The sequence below is a fragment of the Xenopus laevis genome, chromosome 1S (assembly GCF_017654675.1).
Source record: "Xenopus laevis strain J_2021 chromosome 1S, Xenopus_laevis_v10.1, whole genome shotgun sequence".
NCBI classification, from domain to species: Eukaryota; Metazoa; Chordata; class Amphibia; order Anura; family Pipidae; genus Xenopus; species Xenopus laevis.
Window position 1 is genome coordinate 57,371,278 of NC_054372.1, and position 13,420 is coordinate 57,384,697.

The 13,420-nt window shown below is 40.2% G+C and overlaps 1 protein-coding gene across 1 annotated transcript in view; it reads left to right on the forward strand.

Annotated features, from left to right (window-relative positions):
* Window positions 1–420: 420 nt before the first annotated feature.
* The window catches only part of LOC108706710 (ankyrin-2), a 270,308-nt gene continuing 257,308 nt past the window's right edge, over window positions 421–13,420 (forward strand). The window contains exon 1 of the mRNA XM_041579614.1: window positions 421–513. The gene's annotated coding sequence lies outside the window, so the exon portion shown is untranslated. The remainder of the gene's footprint in view (window positions 514–13,420) is intronic.

A 13,420-nucleotide genomic window follows, 5' to 3' on the forward strand; every position in this document is an offset into this window, starting at 1 on the left:
ATCCGCTACAAGAAGATGTGCAGACTATTACGGACGGAACTTGACGTCCCTTTGGTCCCATTTTGATATTGTTTTGACCTCGTTCTCTTCTTTTTATTAAATCAATATGACGCTTTACCTTGGGACACATCTCCATTAGGCACTAGCACATGATCCCATCCCTCTCAGTACTTCCCCACTTGTAAAGCGCCACCTTCCACGCAACAGATCGATGCTCTATGTGACCTCGCCGCTGCGGAGGGATTTGCTTCAGGAGCGGAGATGTATAAACCAGCACCTGTCAAAAACATGAGAGGCGCGGCCGAAGATGCTTGCGCTTCACTGATTGGCTTTTGCGCTGTGACGTGACATCACCGCTGATTGTGTAGGGCGGGTCTATTGGGGCAGTAGCACAGCTTCAGCAGCACATGGGTCAGTACATACAGGGAGCTTCGGTGACTTGTGTATCGCGTCGTTGTCGGCCAGTTTGTGCTGTTGTCGCTGTGTAGCTGCTGGATTGAGTCCCAGGCATCTGTAAGTGAAACGCTGCGGGGTGGGCTGGGGAACTAGCGAAGTCTCTGCTGCAGCTGTATGTGAGGGTGAGCTCTGGGAGGGAAGCAAGTGCTGCTTTGCATGTTTGAAACTCCTCCAGGGGCCCCACAACTCTGCTTTGCCATATTAACTCTTTATTAGCAAGTGGCTGGCAGCAATACGCTCCCTCGTTCCAGACTTGAATCAATCCAGTCTGCTTGTCCCTCAGATGAATCTCAGCCGCCACTCCCAATAGCCCCAGCCACACTGGCACACAGGGATGCTCTAGTGCAACAGCTGCACGATTCTTTGCTACACAGCCAGTTATACCAGTGGCACTGAGTACACAAGTACAACAGGGCATGTGCCATACACATATAGTTATAGCTGCCTCTATCTTTTCATGTAGATTGTTGTGACTCCTGCTCTGTTTTCTGTACCCTTTAATAATATGGGCAATGCGAGAGCGATTCTAAATTGTATCTATAACAACGATTTCTCGTACTCTGACAAGGTGCAGTTCTCATTACTGTATCCATTCCCAGCAGTGCAATGCAGCCACACCCATTTCTGACAATTCATTGTCACTTTATTTACTATCCCATCCACCCCAAGGCTGTCATGATTTCTAAAATGGCCTTTACAGCTTTGGTCAATTCTGTAATAGAGTCATTCAGCAATTATTCAGAGTGATCTTATATATACAAGTATGGAATCTATTATCTGCGATCTGGGGTTTTGTGGATAAGGGGTCTTTCCATAATCTGGAGCACCATACTTTACAGCTGCTAAGAAAAGACAACAGGATTGTTTTGCCACCAGCGTGGATTTATGATTTCTGCTTATATACTATTATGAAAAAGTAGTTTGCTTATTATAGCAAGACAAAAAACAAGAATGGCATTTCCATATCATGACTTTACAGATAATAGCTCCCATACATGTATATACAAAAGAAGTGCAGAACTAATGTGTGTACAGGTATGGTACCTGTTATCCGGAATGCTTGGGGCCTGACGTTTTCTGGATAATGGCTCTTTCCGCAATTTGGATCTTCATACCTTAAGTGTACTAGAAAATCTTGTAAACATTAAATAAACCAAATAAACTGGTAAGGATTAATTATATTTGTGGATTAAGTACAATATACTGTTTTATTATTATTATTATTATTATTATTATTACAGAGAAAAAGGAAATTATTTTTAAAAATGCGGATGATTTGATTATTATTGACTCTATGGGAGATGGCCTTTCCGTAATTCGGAGCTCTCTGGATTATGGTTTTCCGGATAACAGATCCCATACCTATACTGATGTGTATGTAATACACAGTAGCAATGTGACGGGTTGTCGCTATGTCATTATATTTAGGGGTGATAAGTGTTGATTTGGAAGGGGATAAAAAGAAAGGACCACAGACAGAGGATGCAAAGCACCATACATTTTTGATGCATTATATTAGCAGCATAAGGTACAAAACTAGTTCTGAAGAAGTAAATATATTGTATGGGGAGGGATTTATAAAAGCAGTTGGAGGAGATTCATGGGAGTGTGGAAGTGAAAGTAGACAGGAGGCTTCATGCATTTTTAATGAAAGTGCCCATTAGGTGGCTGCTCGATATGTTTACAAGGATGCTACTTATTTTTCAGAAATGGGTGTGGCTGGTTGGGATTTTCAGAAGAAACTTGCTAAAAATATAGGTTTTTTTTATAATACAGAAAACAATAATATATGAGTTACAAGTAAATTACAATTAAAACTTTAATCTGTTGTCTGGGCCTTAATTTCATATATTGGAAAAATAACAGGAAATGCAGCCTGACACTGTATCCAGAAATAGGATCTTTTTTTCCCATTTGATGGCACGGGAAATATATGCAATGTCATGTGTAGATCTCTGGCAGAGATGGAGAGGAGAGTGACAAAGGATTATGTGCACACCGCAGTTACAAAATAGTCAGTCCATCTCCCTGATTAGTAGGGGAGAGAATATAGAGATAAATCCTATAATAAAATCATGCTTATGTTAGGGCAGGATTACTTGATTAGCCTGCAGCAATCAGTTTATCCCAGTGTACTGTGGGTAATAATGCAGCTGGGTGCTGAGCTTTCCCTGCTCTTTCTCTGCACTGGGTGCTTCACCAACACACTGTAGGAAATTGCCACTTGTAGAATGTACTTGTTATGTCAGTGTGCTAAACAAGCGAGGCTGCTTTGGTGTGAATAACTGCCACAGGGACAGCACAGGCTCTTTTTACCTTGTAATTGGTATTGATACAAGCACATCAGTCATATGATTTATAGCGTGTCTGTTAATTCACTCCTGGACTAACATTGACGACCCCTTGTTGGAAAGTCCAAAGCAACTGAGGGGTTAACACACTCACAGTTTCTTGGCTTCAGAAAGTATCTGAATGACGTTGGCATCTGACATACCCACTATTCATAGGAAACCTAGATTAGAATTCCTCCTCCCGATCAGTATTTAGTTTTATCAGCCAGAGGTGATACTTTCAGTTGCTGTCTCACTGTTTGCATTTTCTTTTGCATATACCCAAGACTAGCCAGCCTGCATGGGAACCCATTATTGATATATTTTACTGTTGTTATCTACTCTTATTATCCATCAAGGCAGAATATTCATTGATTGGTTAACAGCTGGCTAGGTGCCGGATGGACGTCTCTGCTAGATAAAGGAACAGTAACAGCAAAAACTGAAAGAGTTTTAAAATAATGACAATATACTGTGGTGTTGCCCTGCACTGGCAACACTGATGTATTTACTTCAGAAACTCTACAATAGTTTATATAGACAAGCTGCTGTATATCCATGGGGGCAGCCATTCAAAGCTGAAAAGGGAGTAAAGGCACATGATACACAGCAGATAAGAGATAAGATCTGTAGTATACAATGGGATTCTTCAGAACTTATCTATTATCAGCTGTGTATCCTGTGCTTGAATGGCTGCCCCCATGGCTTCACAGCAGCTTGTTTATATAAACTATAGTAGTGTTTTTGAAGCAAACACACCAGTTTCACTAGTGCAGAGCAACGATACATTATATTGTCATTCCTTTTAAACACTTTAATTTTTTTGGTGTTACTGTTCCTTTAACAGTATTTAGGTCTCTGTTCAGTAGTGCCTTGTGGGTTAACCTGGCAAAAAGCTGAGTCAGTGTCCTGTTGGCAACCTGGCTTTTTGTTCTGCTTCTGGGAAACAGAGGGGAAACAAATCAATATTTACACTGCAAATTTTACAAAAATGGTTAAAAAATTAGAAAAATCAAAGGCACTTGAAAACCATTATTATTTGTGGTGTACTATTTTTGTAAGGTAAACAACCCATTTAATGTCTATTTCAGTACAATACATGATTTATAATTGCCCATAAATAAATAAAATGGATAGCTTGTTTGCTTCTTCAGATCTCAGTGGTTTGCAAGTATTCTCTTAGTTCGTATGTCACTGTTACAGCATGGAAGCTGTGATTCCTGTAGGGATGCACTGAATCCACTATTTTGGATTCGGCTGAATCCCCGAATCTTTCGTTTGGGGAAAACAATTTTGTCTTCCTTGTTTTGTGACAAAAAGTCACGCAATTTTCCTCCCTGCACTAATTTGCATATGCGAATTCGGATTTGGTGCGGCAGGGCAGAAGGATTCGGGCAAATACGAATCCTGCTGAAAAAGGCCGAATCCCAAACCAAATCCTGGATTCGGTACATCCCTAGTTTCCTGTGGTATTGGCCTTTATATTGAAAACAGTAACACCAGAAAATTTTAAAGTAAATGAAAATGTAACATATTGTTGCACTGTATTGTCTATTTCTGTTTTTGGAGAAGTATTGCTAAGCGGAGGGTTCGGTGCAGGGGGTTGGAGCGCTCCTGCTCTTCTATTTGATTTGTCTAATATTAAGTTGCGCTGCATTGGTAAACCTGATGTGATTTTTCTTCAGAATAGTTTGTATAACAGGCTGCTGTGTAGCCATGGGGGCAGCCATTCAAGCTGGAGAAAAGGCACAGGATACACAGCAGATAACAGATAAGCTCTGTAGCATACAATGGGATTCTAAAGAACTTATCTGTCATCTACTATGTATCCTGTTCTTGAATGGCTGCCCCAATGGCTACACAGCAGCTTGTTTGTATAAACGATTGTAGTGTTTCTGAAGCAAACACACCAATTTTACCAGTGCAGGGCAATAGTACTGTATATTGTCATTCCTTTAAAACACTTTCATTTTACTGTTTTACTGTTCCTTTAAGTTTGACTCTGCAATTTCTGGGTACTTCTCTTTCAGTAATAACAGTGCTTTTGCATACTCTTCTAGGCTGCATTGAAGTACTCCTGCTCTAAGGTTGTGCGTCTGTGTTTGTTGTTACCTCTTCTTAATGTTTTATTTATTCCAACTTGGATGATGATCCTGAATTCTGATGCTGCAGCAAGAACAAATTATGGAAAGATTATTGACTGCTTTGTTACTGCAGTTGAAGTTTGCTGCAATACAGGCCAGATTTATTAACGGTATATGGTTTAAAAATCATCAGCAGTTATTATAATGCTCTTGGCACATTGTCAGTTCCCAAAAAATGTCTGAAGGAGTATGGATCAACCCACTCACGGGCCAGATGCTACTGTGTAACTTTGGAGTTGGAGTGATTCAACAAAGCATAGTTCACATTTTATCTAGGTATCGCACTGAGAGGCTTATTTACAGAAAACAAAGGCCTACAGTGTGGGGCTGCTGAGAAGATAACTGCTGAATATTAAGTGGCTTTCCTTGTATTATAGCGTGTGCCAATATCTGATGATGCACATTCTATCTCAAATGTTGAAGCAGTGAGTAGACTTAACAGGGTTTACTTTTGATGCTAGTTTTCAATTTCTTTGCAGTTCTATGGAAATATTATTTTCAAAACATTTTTTCATTCTATAGTTATATAGATATAGATAGACTAGATCAATGCTGGTCAACTTCTGTGGTACTGATGGCCGAAATCTTCTGGCCTACGTGTTGGAGGGCCAATAATGGCAGGGATATCACTCGACAACCCACAGCACATAATAAAACACCTTAGGGCTCCCTAACTACAATTTCCAAATGCCTACAAGACTTCAAAACAAACCCTACTGGGCTCACATCCCACAGGTAGCGTAGAACAGGCATAGTAGGGCACACAAGGAACACAGGGTAAGCTGAGTATGCAGGGTTGGACTGGGGGGGCCTGGGGCCCACCGTGGCTGCTGTCCAGGGGCCCCTCTCCGGACCCCCAGCCCCCACTGCTACGGCGGAAGAAGCATAGGGCAAGCAGAGTATGGCACATACAGGGATCATAGGGCAAGTAAGGTATGGCACACACAGGGAGCATAGGGCAAGTAGAGTATGGCACGCAGAGGAAGGCAGAATGTGGCACACACAGGGAGCTTAGGGCAAGCAGAGTATGGCACACACAGAGAGCATAGGAAGGCTGATTATGGCACACACAGGGAGCATAGGGCAGGCAGAGTTTGGCACACACACGGAGCATAGGGCAAGCAGAGTATGGCACACAGTGAGCATAGGGCTTGCAGAGTATGGCACACACAGGAAGCATAGGGCAGGCAGAGTATGGCATACACAGGGAGCATAGGAAGGCAGAGTATGGCACACACAGGGAGCATAGGAAGGCAGAGTATGGCACACACAGGGAGCATAGGGCAGGCAGAGTATGGCACACGCAGGGATCATAGGAAGGCAGAGTATGGCACACACAGGGAGCAGAGGAAGGCAGCATATGTCACACATGGAGCATAGGGCAGGCAGAGTATGGCACACACAGGGAGCATAGGGCAGGCAGAGTATGGAAGATACAGGGAGCATAGGGCAGCAGAATATGGCACACAGTGAGCATAAGAAGGCAGAGTATGGCACACACAAGGAGCATAGGGTAGGCAGAATATGGCACACACAGGGAGCATAGGAAGGCAAAATACAGCAGGAGACAGGGAAACCTATCAAGATAATCATACTGTGCTACATACTGTGATGGTGCCCCGTCTGCAGTTTGTATGAGGTATGAACAGGTGAACAATGTGGGCACTTTCAGTCTGGGTCTCAGGTGTGAACAGTACAAGGCTTTAGGGGTGTGAACAATACAGATGTTACAGGTGTGAACAATGCAGGATTTTACTGTTTGAATGTGAGTTGTAGACAATGCAGGTGCTAGTTAATCTAAGTAATGCATTCTACATTGTCTATGAATTCCTATTGGTTGTTTCTTGTACCTATGAATTTAATTGGGGGGGGCATACGATGGGGCCCACGGGCCACCAGTTGGATAGCACTAACCTAGATGGTGCCACCTTGTTTACTGGAAAACATGTAATGTTGTGTAATTTTGTGTTTTACAGGTTAATACATACATTTGTTGCCTGTGATAAAGGGAGTAATGCACACAACATGTACAGTGTTTTTTGTTGAATGTGTGTGTGGGGGGTTACTGTTTTTAGCACTGATGTCTGTGTGGTCTTTAATCTGGGGTGGGGGAAAATTTTGTTGTACGAGCCCTGTGATTTCTAATGGCGGGCCTGTGAAATGGTGATTAAAACAGGTGCTGACATCCAAGTTAAAGTACATGAAATATGTCTTGCCGCATTTAACATTAAAATGCTAATATTTGGCTATAGCTTTGATTAAATTTGTTTAAGTAATTTGAAATGGAAACCTCAAGTAAATGTTCCAGAATCCCTCATGTGACATCCAAAAGAGAATTATCTGAATAGCAAATGGAATGTGAACATAGGTTTGCATACTGTATATACTCGAGTATAAGCCGTCCCGAGTATAAGCCGAGGTAGCTAATTTTACCTCCAAAAACTGAGAAAGCTTATTGACTCGAGTATAAGCCTAGGGTGAGAAATGCAGCAGCTTCTGGTAAGTTTCAATCAAAAAATCGAGGGTTTCTGCTCCCATTGGAGGTGCTGCGTCTCGTTTTTGGATGCCGGCGACCATTCTTGGACGCCGGCGAATATTCTTGGAGACTATTCTTGGACGCCGGCGACTATTCTTAGGCGCCGGCGACTATTCTTGCGCTTTACCCCAAGTATAAGCCGAGGTAGCATTTTTCAGCATATTTTGGGGGCTGAAAAACTCGGCTTATACTCGAGTATATGGTAATCACATTTGAGCACTAATGTCAAAAATAAATCATTTGTGAACAAAAGGGGCTGCCTATGATTTTCCATATCTTAAATGTCACTTAACATGTGTCCTCTTATATTATAATAGGCACTACATTTGCATAGGTGCAGTAACCTGTAGCAACCATATGACCACTAAATGCTACCAGTTGCTAAGGGTTACTGCACTTGGGCAAACATACTGGGAGTCATTTATAAAAACTGGGCTAATTTGCACCTGGGCAGTAACATACAGCAATTAGATGTTTGCTTCCATTGTTCTACCTACAGCTTGCTGAAACAAAATGAATAAAAAACCAAAAGTAACCATTATGGGTTACTGCCAAGACGCAGATTTGCCCAGTGTTCATAAATGAGCCCCACTTAGTATCTTTTATTATGTTACCCTTTAACTGGTTTCAGTTTGGAGGAATACAAAATACTTAGTTAAATACAAATCTTGTAAAAACAGTGCTTTGATTTGTTAGTGCACCAAGATTACTAAAAAATAATTTAAATGTTAAATAAACCCAATACATTTGTTTTGCCTCCAATAAGGATTAATTATATGTTAGTTTGGATCAAGTAAAAGCTACTGTTTTATTATTACAGAGAAATTTAAATTGTTTTTTAAAATTTTGAATTATTTGGATAAAATGGAGTCTATCAGAGATGGCCTTCCCGTAATTCAGAGATTCTGGATAACGGGTTTCAGGGTAACCGGTCCCATACCTGTAGTGATTTGATTGTTTAGTGCACCAAGATTGTTACAACATCATGGGGGAAATAATGAAAGGCACAAATGTATATCTGTTCCTTCCATATGGAGAGGATTTTTTAAATTAATAAAACAGAAGTTGCTTTAGGGGAGAAAAACATTCAATTAGCCACATATCAACTAGCTGCTGTGATATACAAAATATAAGAGCTGAAGCTAAATTAATTACTTTGCTTGCTCTGCTTTTTTTTCAATTAATTGGATGGCTTTAAAGAACTGTAACTCTATTGAACTAGAACCTAGTCTTTTCTGAATCAGTCAGCGCTGAAGTCACTAGTAAAGGAATTACTTTGTTTGAACTGCTGTTTATATCGGTGACATATCTTTGATAAGTGCAGCTCAGTTTTTATATTTGCAATAGAGAATAACCTCTTTATTCCTAGTGGACTTAAACCAGGGATGGTCAACAGGTAAGCAGTTAAGGACATTTTGTTTGGTCCTTCTGTTGATTTAATAATGATTTAGACTGGTATTACTACTACTATTGCTACTACTAGATGAAACTAAAGCTAGGCTTATACCTGCCATGATTATTTGTATGATTATGGTGCTCTGCTAAGTTATTGATGTACTATTGATATTGCTCTGTTCTGGTATCAGGCAATTTAGAAAATGTTATCTTTCCATGTACAATGTCGCCCGGTTCATGGTGGAATTCATGGTGCAGTGGCAGTTGAGAAAGTGAAGAAGATCTATAATTCCTCTTCAGTTCCTGCCGTTCTAATCATTTGTTCACTCTGCACAACAATGGGAACAATAGGAAGGCAACTATACCATGTGTGGCCCCTTGTACACTCACTATCAATGCAGCTAGTGGGTCAGTTGGGTATTTGAGAGGGTGTTTGGTTGCCCATTGTGTGGCCGGCTTGGTTAAGAGAACCTGCTAACATTTTTAATTTTTAAAAATCTCTGCACATATGGTTAGAAAAGTGAAATTAATATTGGTGAATTTTTGCTACAAGCACACAAAGCACAAATACAGTACTAGCATCTGGCACCAGAGTGGTCAATAGGGTTGGCACCTGTTTTCACCCGGACAGCCCGTGTTCAGGAGGGCTGTCTGTGTGAAAACTGCCTCCTTGGATTTCCAAATTAGAAAATCCAGACAGGGCTTTACAATAAATCAGTGATTGCCATGTCATAACGGGCACGCTTCCCAGACCAACTACTGCCCCACCCTGTGACATCACTGGGACCGCCTCTGATATCATCAGGCCTGCCCCCAGCCCAGTCTGCAACTCCACAGAAGCTGGCAACCCTAGTGGTCAGTTTATAATATAATGAAGGTTCACTTCATTCTAATACTTCTAGTTAAGCTAAAATGCCAATTAAAACCTCAGATAAAAATTGAACTCAGGAGTAACATAATATGCACAGGAAATGTTCTAAAGTTATTACATACTATGATTGAGTACATAGTGTGACTTTGCGAGTCATTAAAGGATTAAGTTACATTTTCTTTCAGATACCAGATCTTCGTAAGTGGTTTTCACTAGGAAGTGTTATTGTATATTGCAAATGTTCCATGGTGCTCTAGATAAACTACATGTAGTCTCTAGATATCGATCAGACAGGTTTCATTTTCCTGTCCAATCTATACAACCTGCATAGCTGCAACACAGGGTAGGCGTCCCAGTTATACAAAAGACATTAAGGCTGTACTATTGCCATAGCTAAACCACGTCCAGATTTGAGATCCTAACAGTTTGTATATCTATAGAACTCATAGACCAGCTATTTTTATATGGTCCATGTGGTTTGATTGGAAGTATGTGTATAAGTATGTGTTGGTAGTTAGATGCTGATGTATTGAAGTATACAGTACATAGTTCAATGTGTTACACTAAAATATGTTTAATTTCTAATAATACTAATAGGTACAAAAGGTTCCATGGGTGCTATGGATCTCAGGCCCATACAGCTTGCAATCTTTCCCAAGGTGAAGCTGAAACTAAACCTGGGACAATTGAGACTTTGAAGGAGATGTTCACTTGTAAACTACATTTACAGACATCCCTATTTTAACATTCTATTCTAATTCCAATGTCCTTAAAGGAGAAGAAAAGGTTAAAACTAAGTAAGCCTTATCAGAAAGGTCCACCTACGGTAAATATACTAGTAAACCCTCAAAGTAATGCTGGTCTTCTGTCAAAAGAAACACTGCATTTCTTTCCTTCTATTGTGTAAACATGGGCTTCTGTATCAGACTTCCTGCCTTCACCTTAAACCTCCTTGGCCCGGGCGTGAGCATGCTCAGTTTGCTCATCTTCCCCCCCCCCTTTGCTGCTGTAATTTGAACCCCGAGCTATAAGTGAGCAGGGAGAGACTCAGGCAGGAAGTGATGTCACACCAAGCTAATACTGCAGCTGCTATCCTAAACAAACAGAGAGCTTCTAGAGCTTTTTACTGGTAAAACATTTTACAGAATAAATATAGCATTCTAGCTTGCACTATTGCAGCTATTGGCAATAAAATGCCTCCGTAGCTTTCCTTCTCCTTTAATGGATAACTGAAAAGAATTATCGAATCTGTTAAATAGCTGCAAGCGAATCTGATTCTAACACTTCTTCCTGCTGGGTGGTCCAGTAGAGCTCCTCGAATGCTTCCTCTAGCTCTGTGATTATATGAACAGAGATTTTGAATAGCTTAATTTAAAGGGAAAGTTGATAAACATTCTTTGCTATAGACGGCTAAGAATAATAGCAGCTGTTAATACATAATGTATTTTCTAATGCTTCCAGAACAAAATGTGCTTATACAGATGTTTCTTATAATGGAACTCTTGGATGTCAGGGCATATTAGCGGGTGAGGCCTGATTGTTAAGCCAAACTGGCATTTCTCTCACCTCAGGAGGTTAAAATGCTTCCTGTCTCCCACTCACTTAGCTAATTTGCTGATGTCAGCACATACACAAATCTATCAGATGTCAATACTTAGCAATTTTGAATTACCCAGGACTACATATCTACTGCTCATTTTTCATTTCAAAGACATATAGATTTATGGCATTGTGTCGACCCAGAGCGAGAAATGAAATTTCTCATACTGAAATACTGAAATAAGAAACTTTCTAAATAGTATCAATTAAATCTGAAATAATTAAGTTTATCTTCACTAGCCCTCTCTCTGCATCTGTTTCTTTTCATTCTGTCTTCATGCAGGAGATAGGTGTCAGATATTCATTAACAGTTAGATCCAATATATCTTAAAGGAGGGGGGTCATTTCCTAGCAAATCTATTAGAGCTCGCTCAAATAACTTATTCCAGTACAAACAAAATCTAACAAATAACTGCCCTTTGCACAAATTTTGCATGTAGAGAGACATGATGACTGGTGATTTTAATAAAGTGAGCTCTAATACTGTGCATCTTCTAGGCAAAATAAGCCCCCTGTAAGATATATTGGATCTAACTGTCTGATTATCTGACACCCAACTCCTTCATGAAGAGAGAATGAAGAGAAACAGATGCTGAGGGAGGAATAGTGAAGATGCACTTGATTATTTCAGAAACAGTACAGACTTTTTAATTGATTGTACTTCGAAATTTTATTATTTCAGTATGATGAAGCTTATATTAAATTTTCATTTCCCCTTTAAACTTGAACCAGTAGTCTGGAATCTTGATTTGTAGGAGAGAACTTCTTTATGAAATTAAACTAATTAATTTGAATCGATTTGAGGTTGGGAATTTCTGGTCTCTACAGCAGTGCAGCGTTTGCTCCAGCTCTTGTAACCCACAGTCACCTGCTGGAATAAAAACTGATGTGATTTCACATAGTTCATTGTCATGCAAGAAAATAACCAAAATGATGAACAGTATTATCTGGTTGCAACCTAAGGTATCAGCATGCAAATTACATGGGTTTATGTTTTTACAGTTTTATAGCCTGTATTTAATGGGTTACTGGAAACTTTGCCAAAAGTAAGATAATGGTGCACAGTCAATGGACTAGCGCTATTTAATAAAATAGGAAAGTACCGTAGGTGTTTTCTGTCACTACTGACCTAGAAAGGTATGTTGTGATCTACATTGGCTGTTTGGTCAGTAGACAAGAGGGTTGCTGACTCCCATTTGCCAGGATTGGAGCTCATTCCTGTTTCACATGCACTTGATACAAATTAAATTTAAAACTAGTGCAGAAAATATAATGAATAGCTTATTTTGTCTGTAGTAACAAAATCAGAAACGTTTCATACCTATACATGCCCTTTAATTATATCAATGTAATCTCTCCCACCGCACACCTGTAGTTCACCAATCCTGCGGTTGGTGGTGCGTTTCTTCCGTTGACCCGGCCGGGTCCCTTAGCAACGTATGTGTATAGAAAACAGATCCGCACACACTCTGGTTAATGCAGTCGGGGAGTATTGAGAATGTTTGGTGGCTAAATGAAGGGTGATACTCCCCGACTGCATTAACCAGAGTGTGTGCGGATCCATTTTCTATACACATACTTTAATTGTATCAAACAGCATTCTTCACAATTTTACCTTTAGTAGGACATAGTTGCTCCTTGATATAGGGACTCTCTTCTTGTTTACATGCTATGTACACACTTCAGCTCTTGTGAAGATAATCCCCCCTTTGTCTTTATACATTCTTTTCAGATGGTGTGTATACCCTCAGTTTACTGCTGACTTTGTCCTAGTGTTGTCTGACATAACTAATAGCCTGCATTCAGAAGGGAAACTTTTGCAAATAGGAAACAAGTGGTTGCATCTGACACCAGCATGGGTCATGGCTGGTTGTTTAAACAAAGAAGCCAGTGAGAGCCTTGGCATTTTGAACCCATTATACATTTTCAGTGAAATTTGAAGGAGCTTTTTCTTTCCATATTATCCTATCATGAATCTGAACTAGATCATTCTTATCAACATTTTATTCACCTGTGGGGCAATAAATCTGCCTCCATTACATTTGACTTATCATTGCTGTTTTGTTGAAAACACTTGGGCCATGTGTTC